The sequence below is a fragment of the Oryctolagus cuniculus genome, chromosome 14 (assembly GCF_051225735.1).
Source record: "Oryctolagus cuniculus isolate XC-2025 breed Fujian yellow rabbit chromosome 14, ASM5122573v1, whole genome shotgun sequence".
Taxonomy (NCBI): Eukaryota; Metazoa; Chordata; class Mammalia; order Lagomorpha; family Leporidae; genus Oryctolagus; species Oryctolagus cuniculus.
In genome coordinates, this window is record NC_142880.1 from 79,799,320 (window position 1) to 79,824,968 (window position 25,649).

General features: G+C 42.1%; 1 protein-coding gene and 1 long non-coding RNA gene across 20 annotated transcripts in view; one reads left to right on the forward strand and one right to left on the reverse strand.

The window, feature by feature from the left end:
* PDE4D (phosphodiesterase 4D) overlaps nucleotides 1–25,649 on the reverse strand; it is a 1,644,269-nt gene that overhangs the window by 320,184 nt on the left and 1,298,436 nt on the right. The gene's annotated exons all lie outside the window — the stretch shown is intronic.
* The window catches only part of LOC149122403 (uncharacterized), a 69,121-nt gene that overhangs the window by 15,019 nt on the left and 28,453 nt on the right, over nucleotides 1–25,649 (forward strand). Inside the window, exon 3 of the long non-coding RNA XR_016220775.1 lies at nucleotides 1–25,649. This exon is cut by the window's right edge and continues 28,453 nt beyond it. This is a non-coding gene — a long non-coding RNA (uncharacterized LOC149122403).

A 25,649-nucleotide genomic window follows, 5' to 3' on the forward strand; every position in this document is an offset into this window, starting at 1 on the left:
CTCCCTGCTGTGGCCTGGGAAAGCAGTAGAAGATGGCCCAAGCCCTTGGACCCCTGCACCCACGTGGGAGACCTGGAAGAAGCTCTTGACTCCTGGCTTCCTATCGGCACAGCTCCAGCCGTTGTGGCCATCCGGGGAGTGAACCAGTGGATGGAAGACCTCTCTCTCTTTCTCCCTCTACGTAACTCTGCCTTTCAGATAAATAAAATAAATTGAAAAAAAAAAATCCTTGAATTAGTCATAAATAGAACTCTGATTGTTTTTCTTCCTAAATCAAATGTAAGCTTAATTAACCAAGAGGGTTATCTTATATCTGGTGAAATTATATTTCAGATGGTAGAAAAATAATCATTTTACAACTTAGCTCTAGAAGTGACAATTCAAAGACACATTAAGCTGATTAATCATTTTGTTTTAAAGTTATACTATAATAAATTTTTGAAATTCATTTTATCTTTTGATAGTTCTTATAGATTTTTCTAACATAATTTTGTTTTAATTATTACATAATAATTGCACATATTTACGGGGTACAGTGTCACACTTCAGTACATGTATACAATATATAATGATCAGATTAGGATAACTGGCATACCCAACACCACAAGTATTTGTCTTTTGCTTGTGTTGGGAATATTCAAAATCATCTCTTGCAGGTATTTTGAAATATACAATTTAATATACAATTAATTGCTGTCACCATAGCTACCCTGCTGTGCTACAGAATACTAGAAGTTAGCCTTCTTCTCAGCCATTCTCCGGTACCCATGAATCATCCTCTTCCGCTTGCCCCACTCTTAGCCTCTGGTTGCCACCACTCTGCCCTCTACTTCTTTGAGATTAGCTTCTGTACTGTCCACATGCAAGGCAGAACGTGCATCTGTGTTTCTGTGTTTGACTTATTTCATTTATTAACATAATGTGAATATGTTCAATTCCACCCCTGTTGTCCCAGATGACAAAGTTTCATTCTTGTTGATGACTGAAAGATGTTCCCCTGTGTATATATACCACATAGTCTTCATCTTTTCTTCCACTTAGGAACACCCAGGCTGATCGCACATCTTAGTTTTGGGAACAGTGCTTCAGTAAACACGGGCATCCAGGCCTTTCTCTAACGTGCTGACTTCATTTCCTTTGGAAACTTACCCAAGAGAGGGATGACTAGATCATACAGAAGTTCCATTTCTGGTATTTTGAGGAATTTCCATACTGTTTTCCAAAATGACTGCATTAATTTACATCTCACAGTGCATGAGAGCTACCCTTTCTTCAGACCCTCGCCAGCAGTCATCATTTTTTGTGTTTTCGACAATATCCATTCTAACTTGAATGAGATAATATCTTACCATACTAAGTTTTTTGAAGTATATTACAATGAAATACAATATAGAAAAAGGTCTTTAAATCTCATCCTTTAGAAGCTCTTATTTCAAACAGTAGTTTGTAGAGAACATCCAGTAAACATGTAACTACACATCTACTTTTGTGATCTACTAAGTTAATGACTTTACACTTCAGATCAGCCTTGATGTTAATAAATATCAATACAAAACAATAATAGCTTACATTTTTCAAAAACAGAAAAGAAGCCTTGATACTGTATATAAACTCAAATGGAATCAACTCACCCTCAAATAAGCCTCAACTGTGAAGTTCTTATGTCCATATCCTTTGACTACCTCCCTCTTAAATTTGGTTATACACACCTGCAGCTCCTTGTCTGAGGTTTTTTAATAGCTATGAGTCTCTGCCCAAGGGTATCTTCTGGCTACAATTACATGCTTGGGCCATAAATAGGAAAACTACAAGTGGTGGATTATCTAAGCATCCCCAGAGACAGGTGATAGATAGGGGAGCTAGGGCAAAGCAGGCCAGCATCCTTATCGCATAGATGGATAACTCCGAGGTGCATTTCATAGCGTCACCAGGTGCCACCCTTGAGGGAACAAGAGCCAGTTTCGCACTGTGGCAACTGACTTTCTGTTTGACTTACATCCTCCCGTTTCCTATCTTATTTCCCCACTCCTTTCTTAAACAAAGTACTCACACTCCTTGTTCCAGGGTTTACTTTTGCAGGAACCCAGATTAATGCTGGCCTCTTTCATTATTTTGTGAGGCTAAAGAAGCTTTTTGATTAGGACTTGGAAGCTCTATGTGACAGCTGATCCAAATGTTGGTCTGTTCTTCGTCTAATACGCAAAGGCTGCCATCTTAGTTTAATCAACTGTCAAGCTGTCTTAAGCCTCCCCTTCCCTTCTCCATATCCCTACTACTATCCCGTTTTTGCCCTTTGCAGTCTCTGCCATACCCACGTGAAAGAGGACGCCATGGACTAAGTCAATGAGAAACAATGACATTTTGAAAAAAATGCTTATAGCTTGTTTGGTTAGTTCTAAGATGTCAACTTGACTGGTTCAAGTAATACTTAAACCTTTGGAAAAGTCTTATTTTGAGTGAGCTTGTGAGGATGTTTCCAAATAATAGCACGTGAGTTTGAGTAGAGTAGGTGGGAAGACCTAGCCTCAGTGTAACTAGGAGCCCGCAGAGAGTAAATGCAGGAGAATTGGTCTGTCGCTGCAGCCTGCTGAACTCCTGCTTTAGATGTCAGCTGATGACCAGTGGGCTTTAGGACTTCCACTCAAGGCACCTTGCTGATACTCAGACTTTGGGCGTCTGAGAATCACATCCTTAGTTGCCTTAGGTGCCTTCAGACATGGACTGAGCCATGCTACATGAACCCCAGGGTCTCCAGCCTGCAGATGACCTGCCACGGGTCTTCTCAGTTGCCATAATCAAGTGAGCCAATTGTTCTAATAAATCCCCCTGTATGTGTCGTCCTATAAACCCTATTGACAACCTTCAGAGTGCTTGCCACATACCTCTCATTTTGTCTCTCAAAGAAATAAAAACTAAAATAAAATTTTAAATTGCTTTAAAAGGAAGAAAAACGTTTTAGGATGATTTGGAACTCTGTTTTGCTGAGCAGCCATAGCAAGAAGTTTTGAGGTAGTTTGAAGGAAGACTGAAAGGGACAGACACATAAAGACAGAAAAATGAAAGAACTTTGGCAACTGTTAAAATGCCTCCAGAGTTCAGTCTTTTGGTCCAGCAGGTAAGCTGCTGCCTGGGACACCCTCATCCCATAGTGGAAGGCCTGGGTTTGAGTCCTGGCTCTGCTCCCAATTCCAATTTCCTGCTAATGTGCAACCTGTGAGATAGCAGATGAGCGCTCACGTAGCTGGTGCCTTCCACCGACATGATGACTCAGGTTGAGTTCACGGTTCCTGTTTCCTGGCTTTAACTGGCTGTGGGGAGCAACTCAGACTAGACTAAGTTACTCGAATTAAGACTTATTCTATGCATCTGCTCTCCCACAATATGGCGCTGGGAGAGGAGGAAATAGCTTCTACACAGTTGCCTCCAGTTCAACCAATAAACTGTAGGACCTGCTCCTGATTGGAGGAGAGCAGCGTACTCGGCGTGTGGGTAGCAGAGTTGGGATTGGTGGAAGAGGACTATAAAGGAGGAGAGAGACAACATGCACCAGGAACATCTATCTGAAGGAACACCTGGGCAGCCCCCGAGAGAGCCGGCCGGTGGTGTGCCGCTCCCCCGCAGAAGTGGGGAAAGTGGCAGGGGGAACCGCCCTTCCACAGAGGTGGAAGGGACGGTAGCCAACCCGGGAAGAACCAGCAGCAAACCCGGGGAGGGCCGAGCAGACAAAAGAACAGCGCAGGGTCCTGTGTCGCTCCTCCACGAAGAGGGGGAGCGACAACTGGCCTATCCCTGGATCTTGCAGGCATTTGGGGAGCAAACCAGGGGTTGGGAGATCTCCCTTTATCTCAGGCTCTCTGCCTTTACTTTATAATAAAAACACCATTCCCATACCTCTCACAATCACTTGAACATTTCATCAAGGGGCTCAATCATGGCCCACGCCCTTACACTATGAGTGTGTATCACTTCAGAGCTATGAGGTTTTGCAGTCGCAAAGGCAAAGTGGTGCTCTAAATTGGGATCTGGAATTAGCAGGACCACTAAGTTTATGATCTCTAATCTCAATTAGTATAATCTTTATCTTTAAACACAAAACACATTTCTTTATGCTATAGTAATAATCATTCTAGAGGAAGTACATGTGGCTCTATTTGGGGACTGAAATAAGGAAGAATGAAATCGATGGGTAAAGGACTGGCTACTTCAGCATGCTAAGGCAGCATAAAATTCAAAGTAAATTTCCATTTTGCTGTTGATTTGTATATAATCTGTACTCAGGCAGAAGTAGATCATCTTGGCCCACATGGAAGAGGAAGAGGCTATATCTGGAATAAATTACACGTTCAGGTTGAGTATCTCTAATTAGCAGTGGCAAAATCCAGACCTTCTTTGAGAGCCAATGTGGTGTTCAAATGTTTTGGATTTTGGAGTATTGAAATTTCAGAATTTTGGAGTTGGAATGTTTAATCAGTAATGTCTATGCAAATATTCGCAAATTAAAAAAAAAAAACATTCCTAAATCAGAAACTTGTCTGGTCCTAAGCATTTCTGATAAGGGATCGTCAACCTGCATCTATGCACTTATCCAGAGACACAGCTCTGCGTAAGGCACTCTAGGATACAGTTGCTGCCGGCTCCAGTTGTGGGTGGAAGAAACAGTCCTCACCAGCGTCACTGATGGTGGCTGCAAAACATGGCATGGGGACTCGACGGAGATAAATGGATGCCAGGTTAACCGCTGGACTCCTGCCTTGCTTGGCTCTGTGAAAACAGCTGCCACTTTGGGGGGCAGGAGAGAAATGAGAAAGCCTGTCCTTAAACACTTAACTCCAGAACTGGATGCCAGGTTCAAGTGCAGCCCTCCTGTCTCAGTGGAGTATTTCCAAGTCTGCCTGAGAGTTGAGACTGTGGTCACTCAAGAGAGGCCGGCTGGTCATGGTCTCAGTACAAAGGCATGTGCATGTCCCTTGGCTGTCTGTTCACACTGATAATTGAAGACCTAGCAGCTGGTATCATTCCCTCTCTGCATACCAGCTGCCTCTAGCAGAGAAGGCTCATCTGAGCCTAAGGCGATGCCCCTGGCACTTGCCTGTGCGCGCAGAGCGCCCACCACTGGGTGGGGAAGGCGCCAGTGGGCAGAAAGAGAGAAACCAGCCAAGGAGGGTTTTGACAAGATCACATTCTGGCCCATCAGAAGCAGCTATGCTCACCAAGTGTGCCTGCATTATCTGCCTCCTTCAGTGGCAGGGAGGGAGCCAGTTAACAATTTTTTTCAAACCCTTATCAAAATCAATTAGCACGCTATTACATTTAGATAGTGGCAACTAGGCAGGGGACCAGCAGCCTTCCCTAACAGCCTTTTCATTAAGAGATGCATTTGGGACCTCTCCTACTTCACATCTCTTGTAGCATCAAGCAACACCCCAAATTACAGACATCATAGTGTAACAGAGCACCACAGCCCCTGCAGGCACACACAGTCTGCCGCAATCTGCTTTTTGTATCCATAAAAGACTTGCAAAAGCTCCCTCCCTGTGGAAGAACCCAGCTCGCCAGGCACAGGCAGTGAGCTAGCAGGAAGACTACGTGAGATCCATGGAGACCTGAGACAAGGACAGGAGATGCGTTGCTCATAGGAAATGAAAAGCGCTAAAGCCCAAAGCATTTCCCTTGATTCTTCACGCTGTTCCCTTGAGGTTGTGCAGCTGAACATTCTGATAACTGGGAGCTGACTGGCTTACTCTAAACTATTCATTCTACCTGAAGAGGTTTTCAGTCCTCTGTTATGATGGTTGACTCAATTATTTCTCAAGCCAAAGCATACCCAAGTTCAAGCTCACTGATCTTAACGGCTTGGAAGGCAGAAGATGAAAGAGCATGGAATTTTGTTTATCACCCATCTTGCTCCTTTGTTTAAAGACAATTCTCCCCCTTTATGGTAAATAAGAACAATGCAATAGAGTTTTGACAAATGACAGAGAAAGGGAGAGATTTGTAAATTAACTGATAGTCCAGACCTTGAGAAAGAATACATACTACACATCTGAGTATAAGACAGATTCTTCTCTTCTGGGTCCAATGCCAGCATTTTTATACTGGTAACATGATTTATTATCTTTTCTATAATATTAGATGCTTTCTTTTTGTGGAAATTATTTCTTTTTCATTTTATTTGAAAGGAAGAGAGAGTGAGAGACAAAGAGCTGGTTGAGTTGCAAAATGACTATAAAAGTAGGGACTGGATCCAGTGGAAGCCAAGAGCCTGGGTCATGATCTAGGACTCCCACGAAGGTGGCAGGTATCCCAGTACTGAGCCATCACCACTGCCTCCCAAGGTGTTCATTAGCAGGAAGCTGCAGTCAGAAGCACAGCTGGGACTTAAACCGAGGCACTTTAATATGAGAGCAGGCATCCCAAGTAGGATCTTAACCACTCATTCCCAAAATTGAAGTTTTAGACTGAAAGCAATACTAATAACAAATATAGCATTTTAACATGATGTACCATGTATAAAATCCACATTTCACAGATGAGAAAATTGAGTTAGAGCACAAGTGAATTACTTGCTCTGGTCACATAACTAAGGACTTGTACCTATTAAAAGTCAAGGATATGGGGCTGGTGTTTTGGTTCAATGGATTAAGCCACCACTTCTAATGCCTGCATCCTATACCAGAGTTCTGGTTCAGATCCAGGATGTTCAGTTTTCCATCCAGCTTCCTGCTATTGCACCTGGGAAGGCAGTAGAAGGTGGTCCAAGTATTTGGGTCTCTGCCATTGTGTGGGAGACAGGAAGGGGTTCCTGGCTCCTGGAATTAGCCTAGCCAAGTTCTAGCTATTGCAGCAATTTGAGGAGTGAACCAGTGGATGCAAGATCTTGCTCTCTCTCTCTCTCTCTCTCTTTGAAAAAAGAGGCTGATCATGGAGGGGCAGCTACTTACATAAATATACAATAGAATTCAGTTTAAATTGCTTCAAACACATTAAAGGAGTTATTTAAAAAGAAAAAAGTTCTGAAAGATAGGAAATATTCTCTTGTGGTAAATGAAACTGCATAAGAGCACATTAACCAACTGATTACAACTATAGGAGGAGAAATTGTATAAAAGAATAAGAAAAAATGTTAAACATCATTGTGTTGTTATGATAGGGAGGCAACAATTTTTTATTACAATTTTCCTCAACCATTTATGGATGTATAATTTTTTGAACTCTTACTATTTTAGAACAGATGATCAAATGTGAAAAGTGTTTACTTAAAAAAATCGAGCCCTTGCCTTCAACGTGCTCATAATCTAAAGAAGTTGACAAGTGATGCTCATGGTGGCGCCGGGGTACTGCATCCTTAAACTGCCTGTTCAAATCAAGTATGAGAGAGTATACTCATTTTTTCCTCCTTTTGATGGGAAGCTTTTCTTCTTCCCCATTTCCAAAAGCACCATTTTGTCGAGGGAATATAATCAAGAGAAAATGGTTTGTGGTTGACTCAAAACTCTGAATATTTTAATTTTAAATTGGTTTTAAAATCAGAAAAAAAAGTCTACCCCTCTGGTATAATACTTTGAAAGCAAATGGATTCCATCATGCATGAAAAACTAATCTCTGACCTTTCATGGTAATTCTACCTATTAAGAAAGTTTCACTCGGTTGTGGAAAGGAAACAGACATTTGCTCACCGGCAGTAGACTCTGGCTCAGCTGACAGTAATTTTCCACTGATGGGGAGAAAAATCTTGGAAATCATACAGCTCTGGTTGGCTTTAGGCTAGTCCTATAGAAATTTCAGACACAATTCTTTGTTTATTCTTTGGTGTGCATAAATCATCAATTGAGTATATATAAAAAGTTGTTTCTAATATCTTTGAAGTGCCCTGTAATTACCATAGCTGCCCTCCTCAATTTGCCAACTATGTGTTTTATGCATTGGAAATACTTACACAAGCACAGTTAAAATTCTGCTGGGAATAGCAATAAAGTCCTCTGCTCTGAAATTGTTTCTACAAATGCTGCAGTAACAATTTGTCAATGACTTAAAATTTCCGTATTAGGAGAAGCTTCAGAAATGTATTTTTACAAATGCAGGTGGAACGAAACCTTCTAAACCTTAAGTCCATTCTACAGCAAACAGGAGAAACATCCAACAAGTAAAATAAAATAAGACTCTCCACACCATTTCAAAAGCAATGAGGCAAAACAGCTGACCAGGGTCAGTGGAAAAGTCACCCGGGCCACACCCACTCGTGGTGCCACAGTCCAGGTCCTGCTCCACTCACAGCTTCCTGAGTCTCCGCAGCTGATCTTGCGCTCTCCTATTCTGGAGTTCCACAAGAGTCAGGCTCCCAGCTGCCAAAGTGTGTGTGTGTGTGTGTGTGTGTGTGTGGTGTGTGTGTGTGTGTGTGTGCACAAGCACTGGTAAGATCAGTCCTTAGCTTCGTCTGTCCATAAGGCAAGGGAGATACTAACCAAATAGCCTAAGTGAATTAATACGTCTAAAACATTCAGAATAGTACTTGAAACTTAGGGAACATAGATGACTACACTTATTATTAAAAGAGACAGTTTCAGTCTACTAAAATATAAAACATTATGATTACCTACAATTCCAAATGTGAACATCCTATATACAAGCTAAAATAATGCAAGGCCTAGAAACAGAAAGAAAATATGGTGAAATATTTTTAACTATAATTTACTGAATTTAAACTCAAAAGCATTTACTTGGAACTCTACTTAATTGATATAACTCATGATCCATATTTTATTTACAACAACCTGTAAAAAAGAAAAAAAAAAACTTCAAGTGAGCTGCTCCATTGATAATCCTCTCCTTAAAATTAAAAAAAAAAAACAAGGACAGGCCTAGCAGTTACGATGCCAGTTAACATGCTCATGTCCCATATCAGAGTAATTGTATTTGAATTCCAACTCAAGCTTCCCCCTAATGAGGACTGTGGGAGGCAGCAGGTGATGGCTCAAGCAGTTGGTTCCTTGCCAACCACATGGGAGACCTGCAACCAATTCCCATCTCCTGGCTTTGCCCTGGCCCAGCCCTGACCTAACCCTGACCACTGCAGGCATTTGGAAAATGAGCCAGCATATGGTTCACTCAAATAAGAAGATACGATAATCCCTAAATCATTTTCTTAAATATAGTACATGAAGAGATGAGAAATATGGGTTTTGAAGATAAATAAAAGTGGTATAAAGATCTGATTAAAGAGTATAATTTATTATCACAGGATTTTAAAATTAGTGAAATTATAGCACACACATTTCCCTTTTGGATCTACTTTGTTTCTTTCTTTTCCTACCTATTTTCTTCCCTTCCTTTTCATTTATTCTTCACCAATAACTCATTAACCAAACATATTTGTTGAAGGTCTTTGTTGTTTTCTCAGTAAGACAAACCCATTAAGTAATGTATTTTTCAATTAATAAATCTGCCTGGAGCAGGTGATTCAAAGGGATTCAATTTCCAAAGTTGGGTGCTCTTCAGCCCCCTCTCAAGGTACGTGTAGGAAAATACAGGGTCCAGAGACACTGAGCCCAGGCTTGACTTGAGTAGGTGGACCTTGTGCTGTCTCAGTTTATTATAATTCTGTTGAGTTTTCATTCCCTCTTTCTGATTTCCCTTCTACTGTACTCCCCCAACTTGGCCCCCTCATGGGTTCTCATGTTGCCATGCCTGTTTTCTTTCTCATCCCGAGAAGGCATCTGGAAACTGGCCTTTACCAAGGACTGCCTCCTATGACATATGCAGTAATAAATCCCCCAATCTATTATTATTATCCTGAAGTCTCTGCTGGATGGTGTTAAAGGGAGCCTCCCTCAGGATTGGATGGTGCCTGGAAGTGCACCTCTTTCTTCACTAGGTACAGCTTTCCTGCGTCGCTGGTCATTGCCAACAACACAGAAGCCACAGAATGAAGTGGGGAAAAGTGCTGAGTGAAATGTGGGAAGCAGAAAGAAACAGAAGCGAGCTCCCTGGTGTCTTCCACAGCTGCGTCACTTATTATCATATGACAAGATGATTTTCTAAAGACAGAGCACACGTACATGCACTTATATACACACATACTGTAGCATCTATTTGAGCAACATCAGAACATCTGGGCTTGAGAGTTTATAGATTGATTTAAATACGACTTTACTCATATTTTCTTTTTTTTAAAGATTCATTTGTTTAATTGAAAGGCAGACTGACAGAGGGAGAGATTGTCCATTTGCTGTTTCACTCCCCAAATGAGCACACAACTCCAGGGCTGGACCAGGTCAAAGCCAGGAGCCTGGAACTCCACTCATGTATGTTGGTCATCTTCCGCTGCCTTCCCAGGCACACTAGCAGGGAACTGTATAGGAAGAAGAGCACGCGGGACTCAACTGGCACCCCCACACGGGGTGCTGGTGTTGTGAGAGGCTGTTTAACGTGCTGTGCACAATGCCGGCCTCACTCATATATTTTCTATGAAGGAATTAAAAACATGGATGCCTACTCTTGCTTATGTAGCAATTAGGTAGTCATTCAGAGATAACACAGTTTGAGAATTCCAGTCTCAGGCATGCAACTTAACTGTATAATGTTGGGAAATTATGTTACTTCTATGGGCCACGTATTTTCTCAGGGCTACTTGAGATACACTGTGAGGCAATAATCACCGTAATGTCTTGGTTTGGCTTTCATACATGTGCTGGGTTTTTGGAAGAGGTTCAAAAACTGCATATTGAGGAAAATATCCCCTTGTTTTCAGTTTTTTAGTTCAGTAGTGCTCATGAGGGAGATCACACCAACCTCTCATTAAGCCTAGGGGAAGGAACGCCATGAGATCAAAGCCAACCAATCACAAGCATGAGAAGATCAGGTGGTATCTGGTTCTGATTCTGAGCAATTAATACAAAGAACAGTTGTAGGGCCAGTGTCATCCCTTTGAAAAGCAAAGTGAGGTCACACAAATGGAGGTTGTTCCCCTGGGTCTGTCAATGAGTCCACTGGCACGCCACAGTTGTTAAGAACCCCTGACAAATACCTCAAATCCCATGTTAGCTATCCTTAAACCACAGATCATTGCACGGTGAGTATTCACTGTCCTCTCCCTCACTCGCTAATCCTTGGGTGATACTGATCTTGGCTTCACTATGTGTGTTGACTAACAGAACATGGGCACAAATTATAGTGCTTGTTCTAAGGTCAGGCCTTGGGAGTTGTCTACTCTGGGAGTTGTCAACTAAGTCATGATATGAACATGCCCTAGGAGCTATTCATCCAAAAAGAAGCAGAAACCTGAGGAACAAAATTGAAGGCAACCCACAGCCTGAAACAGGGCTATCCTGACCTTTGAGCATTTGGTCATTGTTGTGTAGCATTCCTGCAGCAAGAGCTGACTGGTACACTTTGTAATAAAAGACAAATGTAGGTAAGATGCGGAATTTTTTCCTCTTGGAATGCACAGCATTCTGATCAATTACATTAGTGCAGAAACTCTATTTCACTTTACCTGTTCAAATGTTCCCAGCAACCCAATGTCTAAGATTCCACGCACATTTTTATATGGGATATTCAAGTAAACGTTTTGTCTTTCATGAGAAACTTTAGATCTTCCCAACTTTTCTACCTTAATCCATTATGTTCCAATACCCCATATATATATATATATATATACACACATACATATATATATATATATAAAAATTTAAGTTGCGCAATAAATATACCATTTATGGTAACTTTGAAATAAACATTATATATATATATATATTATAGGCAGAGTGGGTAGTGAGAGAGAGAGAGAGAGAGACAGAGAAAGGTCTTCCTTTGCCGTTTCTTCACTCTCCAATGGCCGCTGCGGCCGGCGCACTGCGGCCAGCGCACCGCGCTGATCCGAAGCCAGGAACCAGGTGCTTCTCCTGGTCTCCCATACGGGTTCAGGGCCCAAGCACTTGGGCCATCCTCCACTGCCTTCCCGGGCCACAGCAGAGAGCTGGCCTGGAAGAGGGGCAACCGGGACAAAATCCGGCGCCCCAACTGGGGCTAGAACCCGGTGTGCCAGCGCCACAGGCGGAGGATTAGCCTATTGAGCCGTGGCACCAGCAACATGATATTTTTGAGAAAAATGTTAAGTGAATGACTAGAACACTGGAAAATATTTTAAAATTCATCATGAAAACGGCATATATGTTACTGCAGAAGTTATTTTTAATAAATATTCAACTGAACGAAAGATTATATACATAGCTAACATGTAATATAAAAATACATTCCTGAAAGTATTTTCTAGAACTCAGTTGTCATTTTACTTCAACAAATGCACTGTATTTCAAATTATCAGTGTTCAAAAATAGCTGTCATATAAATACGACACGGGGACAATGTATAGTGTCCTACACTGCTGCCTGACAAACCCTGTGTTGGTACTTGTGATCACTCGTTGACAACTTGTGACATGTGTGCTTGGGAGTGAAGTAGCTCTAAAAACCTTTGAAGTGGTAGAGAATCCACAATCACACTCCTGTTTTTGACAATCTATTCACTCGTTAGGACTCGTTGGTATATTTTGAAATATTTTATTCCAAGCTACACACATCCTGAGGGAACACAGACTGAACAACTGTTCTTTGAAATTGACATTGATGAACAAACCAAGAGGGTTGTATGGTTGCAGATTCAGTACCAATAATGAACTCCTCATATAGAATGGTTATATAATAAGTGTGTCACTGCTGGAACAAATTACTAAACAGTGAACTTGGCAAAGTTCAATGATGGGTATAAGAAAGAATAGAGTCAATGTACCTCAACAAAAGCTACTAAGTACCTACTAAGATTTCAGTGGTGGTGTGGATAAAAATGGGTTGGCTTCCAAATAATTCACCCCTATTAGGGTAAAAAATGGTACTGGACTTTGCTCACTCTAATAATTGATGTGTTTATTGTAAATGCACGAATTACAAATTTGTGAACAAAGATATATTTCACCAATTTGTTGGATTTCTCATGAGACATTTGCTTATCATACCTAAAATGATGCAATGAGAAAACATCATAAAGAAGAAAATGTAAAACTCTCAGACCTACTACTGTCCTAGATATGAGATCTGACATGAGAAGCCAAACTATTCTCAGATGATGGGAACAACCACAACCCCAACACAAGCCAGGCCATGTGAAACCGACAACATATTATGAAAAATGCAATGTAATCCTTTCAAGTGTTTTACTCATTTTCCCCTGAAATGTTGAGAAGGTCATGAAAGTCAGTCCTTTGTAGATTGCGTAATGTGTGAAAGGACATCATATGTACCTATTGCCCTATTTATAGGACTTACATACCTGTAAAACTTACTGTACTGTCTTAGTGGTGTATTTATAGGACAATGTGTATATTTGTTCCTAATCATAATAAAGGATATATCCACTCCAGATTATGATTTCCAATCTATTTTAATGTACCTGTGTCAATTTAGTTAAAATATCAGAGAATTGAAAATTTGGGACTTAATAGGTTAAGGAAAGGTGTTTCATTTTCTGAACTCCACATTTGTCTCTCATTTTACTGCCTTCTCTAGTAAGTTACAGTAGCTCTGCTACTGTCCTATATAACTTATTGATTAATATCTTCCTTAGCACCTCAAAGTGCTTTAAAAACTGGACTATCTCACTTCAATTTTAGGAACAGTAGGCTCATTTGCATTGTGGTGCAGCAGGTTAAGCTGCTGCCTTTAGCACCACATCCTATACCAGTGCTGGTTCTGGTCTCAGCTGCTCCATCTCTGATCCAGCTCCTTTCTAATGTGCTTGGGAAAGCAGCAACAGATGGCCCAAGTGCTTGGCCCCTACCCCCAACGTGGGAGACCTGGATGAATTCCAGGCTCCTGGCTTTGGCCTGGCCCAGCCCTGGTCATTGTGAGCATTTGCGGAGTGAACCAGTAGCTGGAAGATCTGTGTGTGTGTGTGTCCGTCTTCCTCTGTCTCTGTAACTCTGCCTTTCAAATAAATAAATATATCTTATTATTTTTTATTTTTTTAAGATTTATTTATTTATTTGAAAGGCAGAGTTACACAGAGAGAGGAGAGGCGCAGAGAGAGAGAGAGAGGTCTTCCATCTGCTGGTTTACTCCCCAATTGGCTGCAATGGCTGGAGCTAAGCAGCTCTGAAGCCAGGAGCTGGGAGCTTCTTCTGGGTCTCTCACATGGGTGCAGAAGCCCAAGGACTTGGGCCATCTTGTACTGCTTTCCCAAGCCATAGCAGAGAGCTGGATTGGAAGTGGAACAGCTGGGTTTCCAACCGGCGCCCATATGGGATGCTGGCGCTTCAGGCCAGGGCGTTAACCCACTGCGCCAGACATGTGTGCCTATACATTAAAAAATGAATAGAATAGGCACCTCAAACTCAGAGATAAGATTTAAATCAATCCACTTCATCCCTTTATCTGTCTTTCCTCTGGATATCTGAATTCAGTAAATAGCACCATCATCTTCCTGTCTAAGCCATAAGTCTAAGTGATTATCAATTCTTATTCTCGTATATCCTTTTAACCAATCCTGATTAATAAAATTTCCTAAATATTTATCCTTAATTTTAAAAAATTATTTGAAAAATAGAGAAACATAGAGAAAGAGAGACAGTAACAGAAAGATAGGGGAGAGAGAGAGAGAGAGAGCGCACAAGAGCGAGCCCACCCATTATTTCACTCTGTAAATGTCTTCAATAGGCAGGGCTCGGCTGGGGCTGGAGCCAAGAGCTGGGAACCCAATGTGGGTTTTTCACATGAATACCAGAGACCCATTGCTCGGGTCATCAGCTGCTGTCACACAGCCTCTGCACTGGTGGAAAGATGGAGTCAGGAGCCAGAGTCAGGAATTGAGCCCAGGTTCTCTCTGATGAGGGATGCTGGTGTCTTAGCTGCTAGGCCAAACATCCCCTCCAAAACCCCTAAATATTAATCACACTCAGCCGCCTCTCCCGAGTCCCGTTAGCACTAGCTTAGAGTCCTTCACCCCTTTCCCTGGATGGTTGACCTTGTTTCTTACATGTTTTACCTGTCTCAGGTCTTAGCTATATGCAATATGCAATCCAATTTCCTGTAGCAGTCAAAGGTATTTTGAAGTAAATATGATTATGTCATTTCCTGCTTAAAATCTTCTCATTGGCTCTCCATTGTAGCAGAATGAATTACAAATTTCTGTATGATTTATCAGGTAGTCTACAGTTTACTAGCCAATGTCTGATTGATCTCTCCACCCTCACTTTTGGGTTCTATATCTTGGGCAAACTAACTTTTCTGCACCTCCCCTAGCTCCAAAGTTCTCTCATTCCCAAGCAACTGTCGCACGATTCTCTGTCTTCCTGAGACACCCTCTTTCCCGCCACTGTCCTTCCCTTAGCTATCTCAGGTCAGAGAGCACTCTCTTTGGAAGTTCACTCGGACACTCTCCGTGCCTCCTGGCTCTGGCAAGCCTGGACAGCTGCCTTCATTTGTGTTTCTACAGCATCCTGTGCTTAGATACACCCCTGTAGCACTAACCGTATTGTAACTTCTGACTTCCTTGTGGCTGACTCTATGTACAGGTGGCCTAACAGCCATTCTTCCTTTCTACTAGACCATCCATTTATTAAAGTATCCACATACCTTTGAAGCTACAGATTTAAGGAGTGGTAGGTTCAGCCCCTGCTCCAACAAGGGAAACCTGACTGTCTCAGAGGTACCATTTCCATGGTGGTGACTGGGTAAGACTCTGGCCTCTGATGCAATTTTGGGCAGGAAGACACGGAAGGGAAGTTGGCCAGGGGGGAGTCTACCTAAGAACTTTTCTGTGTCTTAAATAAAGACCTTTTATTGGTACGGGTTACAGTTAATCTGCATAGATAGCTAGAATGGTGACAGACATCTATTTATTCATTTATTTATTTGAAGGGCAGATTTTTATAGTTTTATTCACACACACACATATATATGTATGTATATATATATGGGGGGGGGGAGTCTTCCATCCTCTGGTTCACTCCCCAGTTGGCTGCAATGGCAAGGGCTGGGCCAGGCAGAAGCCAGGAAGCTGAAACTCCATCCAGCTCTCCCCCATGGATGCAGGGGCCCAAGCATTTGGGCTACCCTCTGCTACATTCTCAGGCACATTAGTAGGGAGCTCGGCTGGTACTTGAATCCGCACTCATAATGGGGTGCCAAGGTCACAGGTGGTGGCTTAACCTGCTGTGCCATAACATATGACAGACAACTTGAGATCACAGTCAGACCAAGCCAGAAGAACCACCAATGCTTGAGGATGGCAAAGGAAGAAGATGAAAAGAACTCGGGACTTTGGGAATGTCACCAAGTTACTCAGGGACTTTGAGAGCCTCCCTTCGGGATGGCCATGGTTTACACCAGTTGTGTTAGGCTTTCTGTTACTTAGAGCAGCAAGTATAATCCACGCATGTCTGTCTTCCTCAGTAGACAGATCTTTATAAGAATTTATGTTTGGAGACAGAACTGTAAAAAAAACCCTAAGAATTTAAAGAAAATACCCCAGAGGCTGTCTGGCCTTCTGGTAAGTGATAAGGAAAACTTTAGTCATGTGGTATCATAGAGAGAACTGGAATCAGCTGCTGACGCGAAGGTTCCAATAATCTCCTGATTTATTCTCTGGACCAAGGAATAGAATAAAACTATAACAATCATTTCAAAATCTAGGCACAAAACGATCGCAAGGATTGTACTGTCCCAAATTCAGAAGCCTCATCACAGCAATGTGATCAAATTCAGTTTCTTCTCTGCTCCACCCCTGGCCTTTCTCTTTTCCATCTCAGCTCTGGTTTCACTTCAACATCTGAGCGAGTTAAAAAGAGAAGGAAAGCCACCAGCACATTTCCCTAAGCTCTGAACAAAGATGCAAGAAAAGGTCAAGGTGATATCTGAACCCACAATTACGTGAGCTTTTCTCAGATTTAAAACTGAATATCACTGTAGTCTCTTTGCTTCTGCAGAATTTCTTGTTAGAAACAGGAATCTGAAGAAAAGTAAAAAGAGAAATCCTCTTTCTACCTTTTTATGACGCATTTAATATCAAGTGCATGGCGAGTAGGACCTATGCAGAGATCTATTCAACAGCAGCTCTCTGGACATAAATAAGAGATCTATTTGTGTAAAGAAATGAAAGATAATGACATGGAATATGGCTAAGCAAGTATCGTACAATTACGTTTTTAAAAATTGCTTAGGGGGAGCTGGTATTGTGGCTCAGCGGGTTAAGCTGCCGCCTGCAATGCCAGCATCCTTTATGGGCTCCAGTTGTAGTCCCTAATGTTACATTTCCCTTCCAGCTCCCAGCTGGTGCCCCTGGGAAAGCAACAGAGGATGACCCAGGTACTTTGTGCCCTGCCACCCATATGGAAGACCTGGATGGAGGTCTAGACTCCTGGGCTGTTTGGGAAGTGAACCAGCAGATGGTGGATTTCTCTTTCTCTCCACCCCCTCCCATTACTCTTTGAATTAAACACACAAACATTTAAAAAATTAAAAATCAGTTAGGAGTTTAATCTACTATACTGCTGCAGATGGAACTGACTGTATACCTATAGATGGTTTCTTGTAAAATAAGGACATTTGTATTAGATGTTACCCGTTCCTTGAAAGTTTGGTTGAAATTGTATGTCGAACCACCTGATCCAGAAATATTGCAGGTTTCAGGGTTGTCTAAATGAATCTGCCAATTCATTTTCTTTAATGGTTATAGGTCTACTCCAGTTTTTATACAAATATACGCATATATTTACATATATATATGAGTCAATTTGGCATAAGTTTTATTTTGTACTTTTTTATCAAAGTCAAACTTGAAAAATAAACAGGGGGGCCAGCAGTGTGGCGTAGCAGGTAAAGCCACTGCCTCCAGTGCCGGCATCCCATATGGGAGCCTATTCGAGTCCCAGATGCTCCACTTCTGATCCAGCTCTCTGCTATGGCCTGGGAAAGCAGTAGAGGATGGCCCAAGCCCTTGGGTTCCTGCACCTAAGTGGGAGACCTGGAAGAAGCTCCTAGCTCCTGGATTCAGATCAGCCCAGCCCTGCTGTTGCGGCCATCTGGGGAATGAACCAGCAGATGGAAGACCTCTCTCGCTCTCTCTGCCTCTCCTCTCTGTGTGTAATTCTGACTTTCAAATAAATAATCTTTTTTAAAAAAGAAAAATAAGCAGCAAAAATATGATAGCTTTCAAAATATACAATCATTTTACCTCCCCCGATTAGAGCTCTACTGTCTAGCAGGGAAGCTCCAAGCCACAAATAGCTATCAAGAATCTGAAACAGGACTGATATAAATTGAGATGTGTCAGAAATGTAACATACACTTTAAATTCTGAAGGCTTAGTATGAAAAAAAGAATATAAGGTAAATCTTCAATAATCTTTTTGCTGACTACACAGTGAAATTATGATGTTTGTTTACTTTGTTTTTAACTTTTTAAAATGTGACTTAGTAAAGCACTTATGATTGCAAATGGGGTGTGCGTTACGTCTGCACTGAGTAGATCATTTCAAACATGCATCAGCTCCCCTCACATGATATCAGCAGATAGGGAAACTGAAGCCTATACTATGATAAAGAAAACACTGTCCTTCTAAATAGATGTTTGCTCTTCAAGAAGGCATACGCATGTTCTGGGTCTTATGATTCATCCTTCAAATCAAAGGGCTGCATGAGCTGACTCCTCCGTTCCTTCTCATTCTCACGTCTTTAATGACTTCATCGTTTCCCCCACCAGACGCAAAGGCCAGGGAATTCTTGCGGAGTTTGTGCGATTGCTCCTTTCAGCTTAATCAGTATTTCTGGAGCAGATGGCACGTGCCAGGCTATGCGATGAGGTCATCTTACACAGAACCACCCCCACTGCATCGAGCACTGCTCATTATTCTTGGCAATTCTGAATATTACTATTCTGCTTTGTCTTACATGTTAACGAACAAAGGAAAATTCATGCATGCACGCGCGTGCACACACACACACAGCAAACACAGCGAATGAAATACGCTTTTTAAAATTGGAAAACTGGGCTGTGATTCTTTATCAGAAAGCCAAGTGCCTGTATAACTTCATGCTGTCTGAACTTTGCAGCTAAAAATGCTTTGTTCCTTGGGAAAGATGCAAAACGCATTGTGATTCTGCTAAAGAGGACTCCGGGTGCAGCCGCCTTTGTCCTCTTTGAGGTTCGCCTGGATCAATCATTAGCAACACAGCTTCTGGGATGGACAGAAGGAAGAGGGGGAGGAACAAGCGCAGGGGAGCTACCTTCAAAAAGCACTAGCGTAAAGCAAGAGAGCACTTGAGGCTCGTTCTGCAAACACATTCAGATGCAGCAGGCCAAGAAAAACACGAGAAACTGAAAATTAATAAATCAGAAAATGACTGTACGTGTTTACTTAATGAAGTCCTCTGTTAATGTAATGCATTTTCACCTTCTATTTGGTGAGGACTTCAAAAATTATTCTGTTTCTAAAAAAAATTCTTCTCCACTTTTACTGGGGTTCTTAACATTCTTTTCTATTTTTTTTTCCATACTGTGAGAGAAAGGAAGGAAGAAACTGTCTGATATACTAGAAAGAGTGCTGGACCAAGAGCCAAGGATTGGACTTCTAGTTTCAGAACGGCTGCAACCTTGTGACGCAAAACTAAGCAATCCTGTGGCCTGTTTCTTCATCTGAAAAATAAGGATAAAGTTCTCTGTGTTCTAACACTGGTAGCAGGATCAGATGAGATAACGGTAAGGAAAAATGTTTGCAGTATATAAATGCTCTACAAATGTGTTTCATACAGAATCTCCAGAGAATTTGCTTATGAGCCCAAATCTGGTAGTATTATTGTGGCTCCAGATCAAAAAAGGAAACTACAAAGAAACATATATATAACAGAAATATTGGGTCTGGCACTGTGCCATAGTAGCTTAAGACTCGGCCTGCGGTGCCGGCATCTCATGTGGGCACTGGTTCGTGTCCCAGCTGCTCCTCTTCCAATCAAGCTCTCTGCTTATGTGCTAGGAAAGCAGCAGAGGATGGACCAAGTGCTTGGGTCCCTGCACCAGCATGGGAGACCCAGAGGAAGCTCCTGGATGCTGGCTTCAGATCCGCCCAGCTCCAGAGGTGGCGTCTTTTGGGGAGTGAACCAGTGGATGGTTCTCTTTGTCTCTCCCTCTCTCTCTGTAGCTCTGCTTCTCAAATAAATATAAATATTGAAAAGACAGAAATATTATGTATTTTTAGAAGTAACACAATATCCATTAAACTAATATTTGAAAGCATCTGATACAGTGGTTAATTATATAGGCTTTGGACCTAGACTAAGCAGATTTGAACTCTGATTCTGCCATTTGCTAACCATGTGACTGGAGCTTATCACTTCACCTCTATATACTTCAATTTTCATACCTGTTAAGTGGGGGCAGTAATAGCACATATGGAGCAGATGTTTGGCCCACAGTTAGAATGCTGGTTGGGAAAACATCTGATATGGAGAGGCTGAGTTTGACTCCCTTCTCCATTTCCTGACTCCAGCTTCCTGCTAATGCAGACGTGGGAGGCTCTGGTGATAGCTTAAGTAACGGGACTCCTTCCACCTTCAGGAGAGCCCTGGGGTGAGTTCCTGGCTCCTAGTGTCCACCTCAGTCCAACCACAGTCATCCTGGCATTTAGGAAAGGAATCAGCAGATGGGATGTCTCTATCTCTGCCTCTCAACTAGAGATGTACGAATTAAAAGAAAATTACAGTACTGCTGTAATACCTTTGTTGTGAGGGTTAACAGCCTTATATTTAGCACTAGAATGGTGCTGGGACAGAGTAGGTATACATACCTCAGTTATTTGGGTATGCATTCTACAGTGCTTGGAACCCGAAGCTGATATCTTAACGGGAGTTTGTTTTACTTTGAGAAAGAGGATGGATTTCCTATATACACTTTGAATGTTGGAAATATCTCAAGTGCGTATTGTGAAAACAAAAGCAACTTGGGTATGTAATTCACAATAGGATAGCCACAATTAGTCACTGCAAAGGATGTGAACCACACTTTGCAGAAATAAGTCCACTCGTGGAGGACCTTGGTAACTGTGTGGCTGTTTCCACATTTTCCTCAGGGTCTGAAATCATGACTAAAAGTGCCCTGTACTTGCATTGTGTTTTAAAAATCATTTTCACACCTATTACCTCATTGGAAGTTCAGGACCATGAAAAGTAGACAACATGGTTATTTTCCCCCTCCCATTGCTTTGAGGAATCAAGGTAATTGAATGCTTGTATTTGAAAAACAAAAACAGTGGGCTCTTTGCCAAGTATCTTTTGGGCACTCATTGGTCTGAGCTTTCCATCGAAGCCAACGGCAGGCCTGGAGGGGCCTGAGGAGCGACTCAACTCCTGGATGTAGCAGACCTCATGCTCCTTTGTTACGGAGGCCTCAGGCCTCTCACTAAGAGTTGCTATCAGTAAGTAGATCACCAACTGTACTCTCCTTGACAACAAAGCCATTGTGGATGTTTCAACAAGGAATCTGAGTGTGAGGAGGGGAGGAGAGCTGACGCAGGGGGGACTTCCTCTAGGATTTCCCCTCACTTGCATCATTCCATCAGTGGGACTCAAAGGTGATTTTCCATGAGACTACACCTGCTACAAAGTCTAGGGCAGTTTCTTATCTAATTCGATCAACTCTTACATCAGTGTTGTTGACGCAGAGAGCCAAATCAGGCAGATACAGCCAAAGTGGGAATTCCATGGCAATGTTTTCATGGGTCATTTGCTAGGAAACCCTCCTGTCAACAAACATGGACATACACTCCCTTTATGAGGCCCTGGCTGAATGGAACCATTACACCCGCCACAGGAAGAAAGTCTTCCCATGGTCTGAACAAGCTGACCTCTTTTGTCTAAATGTTACTGAAATTTTAAAATAGCTTATGACCATGGAATATATGAAACATGTTCATATAAAATCAGTAAACACTGAATAATGTTTGAAAGTCATAAATTTGGATGATGACTATGACACTTCAGGTATCAAAATGCATCTGTATTCACTCTTAGACATACAAGATTTTAAAAATTAAAAATCATTTTATTATCTTGTATCCTTTTTTTTCCTTTCTCCTATAATTTGGACTTAAACTCTAAGAGCTAAACAGAAGAATGTAAAAACACTTGCAGAAGGCTCTCCTTATATACATATTTACCATCTAGACAATTGCTTGAAATAGAATAGGTACTCACAAATCTTTATAGAATAAATGAATATCTGTGAAACTTGGGTCATTCTAACCAGACTAATATTGTTTATTTTCTGTAGCCATAATAATCTCAAGCACATTAAGGAAAAATGATCAATACGAACAACAGCAAAAATGTTTTCGTTTGCAGAAAGATGATGCTCTGTTGTGCAAAGTCAAAAAGTAACCTACAAATTAATTCCAGAGCATGATTAAATGAGTCAAAGCCATTGGATAAATAAATAATGTAGTGCTTTTCTAAAGGTTGTTGCTATTTTGCTATGATATCTCTGGAAGAAAACGAGGAGTCCTATTTTTAACAGATTCATTCTATTAATTAATCAACGATATAAACAATTCATGCAAGTACCTCTGCCAAGATTACTCTTGGGAACCAGAGGGGCATTTCAATAATAAGAACTAAAAGCAGAGAGCACTCTCTTGGTTTGGAAAAAGTTATTCTAAATTTCTTGATTTTAGTCCAAAGGATAGTGTTTAAACAAAACCTGGCACAGAAGTGAAACATATAATTGAAGCCAATTTTCCCTTCGGAAGGTAAATGTGATCCTTTCACTATTGTGTGATGGTTTGGATCTTGTCCCCAGCCTGGCCCTAAGTGAACCTGCCCTTCCTGGCATTGTCATCACCTCTTCCTGCACTGCTCTCCCCTGCAGAGGGAAGGGCCAATGTCTCGGGGCTTGTCTACTCCCCACTGACACTACTCAAAGTTTGTTCTTGGGAAAGCATCTACTCTCAGATATTCACACTCACATAATCCAAACCACCCTTTTACCTTCCCTTGAAGTATTTTTTTAAAGATTTTATTTATTTATTTGAGAGGAAGAGTTACAGACAGTGAGAGGGACAGTGAGAGAAAGGTCTTCCTTCCGCTGGTTCACTCCCCAAATGGCCGCTGTGCCGATCTGAAGCCAGGAGCCAGGTGCCTCTTCCTGGTCTCCCATGTGGGTGCAGGGGCCCAAGCACTTGGGCCATCTTCTACGGCTTTCCTGGGCCACAGCAGAGAGCTAGATTGGAAGAGGAGCATCCAGGACTAGAACTGGAACCCATATGGGATGCCAGCACTGCAGGTGGAAGATTAACCCACTGCACCACGGCGCTGGTCCCCCCACCCGTGAAGTATTTTAATTTTTGTTTTTAACCTCTCTTTATATATAAAAACAAAATGCTACTCTCTTTTCTTTTCCAAACAAAAATCCTAAGCATTAGACATATCTTTTAGTTTGAGATACGGTATTTGAGATAAAAGCCTGTCTATGACATGGAAATTACATGTGCAGACTAAACTGTCCAATTTAGTCACGTTATTGCAACTACTTAAAAGGAACTGCACGACTCATTTCTGACTTGCTCGGGCAGGGGCGATGCTCTGTGATGCTCACTGCCAGCCCCTGGGGACATTGCATCCAAGCTGTTTTTTTCTTTTCTTTTCTTTTTTTTTTTTTTAAAGATTGATTTATTTGAAAGTGACAGAGAGAAAAGACACACACACATGCATACATACATACACACAAATGATCTTCCATCTACTGGTTTACTCCTCAACTGGTCACCATAGCCAGATGTGGGTCAGGTTGGAGCAAGTAAGCAGGAACTCCATCCGTGTCTCAAATGTAGATGGCAGGGGCCCAAGACCAGGGACCATCTTCTGCTGCTTTCCTAGTAGCATGAGTTGGGAGGTGGGTCAGAGTGGAACAGCCAGAACTCAAACTTGCACTCTGCTATGGGATGCCAGTGTCACCGGTGATGGCTTAACTCACTATACCACAAACTCCTGGCCCCATACATTCACTCTTGACATGGGCTTCTGAATTCTCACAGTCATTTCTAGCCTGAGCACCAGCACCCCCCCCCCCCCAGTGGGTTCAGGACCCAAGGCACCGCCCATCAATTCCCTGAAAGAAGTTGGTGTCACAGAACTCGAATTCCTTACAGTTTAAGAAGCTCAAAGTCCAAGATGCAAGTGTTACCAGGGCTGGTTTCTTCTGCTGGCCTCTTGGCTTGTAGATGGCCATGTTCTCCCATTGGCTTCAGAGGAGAGTGTGTATAGGGTGTGCACAGGTGGGTGTGTCCTAACCTCTCTCTAAGGACCTCAGCCATATTGGGATATGGCCCATCCTGCCTCATTCCACCTTAGTCACTTCTGGATGCAGTCACATTCTGAGTTTTTGGCATCAGGACTTTCACACCTGAGTTTTGGAGACAGCTTAGCACTTACACTTACGGCAAATGCTTCCAACTTAGAATGTCATTTTCCCCCAAAACAATTTTGATAATATTCAGATACATCCTTTATTTAATTTTTTTAATTTTTTTTTTTTTTTGACAGGCAGAGTGGACAGTGAGAGAGAGAGACAGAGAGAAAGGTCTTCCTTTGCCGTTGGTTCACCCTCCAATGGCTGCTGCGGCCGGCGCGCTGTGGCCGGTGCACCGCGCTGATCCGATGGCAGGAGCCAGGTGCTTCTCCTGGTCTCCCATGGGGTGCAGGGCCCAAGCACTTGGGCCATCCTCCACTGCCTTCCCGGGCCACAGCAGAGAGCTGGCCTGGAAGAGGGCAACTGGGACAGAATCTGGAGCCCTGACCGGGACTAGAACCTGGTGTGCCGGCGCCGCAAGGCGGAGCATTAGCCTAGTGAGCCACAAAGCCGGCTCAGATACATCCTTAAACAAAGGCCCTCTATTCAAAATCTAAAGCTCCACTGTTAAATGTTACTTTCCTCATTCCCTAATCCACAACTCTTTAGAAACCAAATTATAATTTCAAGTTCTGTTTCCTACAACCCCAGTAAATCCCAAACACTCTGGATCACTCCTAGGCTTCTCTTTCCTTCACTTCTTCCCTCTAAGAATGGCCTGATCCTCCAATATTCTAATCAGATGCTAATTTAGCACCACCTTTCCTAAGTCAGAGACACACCCTTCCAAACAAACATTGTTCCCAGTTCCCAGAGCTATCACCAATTAATCCATCTCTCCTATTTCATTCCTCTTTCTCTGCTGGCTTCTCAGGTCACTAAGTCCCTAAGTATCCCTTGGCAGAAGGCTGTCACAGAAAGGATGGCATATAAATAATTTGCTGAGTAATTGCCAATCAATTAGACATCAGTTGTTAATATGATGAAAATATCCTAAACCATAACGATTCATTCTTGTTTCCATCTCGTAGACGTGGCATACATCATGGCACAATGCCTAACAGCCAGGGATTGTTTGTAACTTTGCTTGATGTTTTCTCTCTCCCCAAATAACAAACGATCTTTTCTATAAACAGTTACAGTGTGTATGCGTATACTTTATCAACGTTATGGTGACGTTTGTGAAGACCAGAGAAATACTCATCATTATCCACATTATGGGCTGGGAAAGCATTTCTGGCGACGGACTCGCCTTGTGTTTTGTAA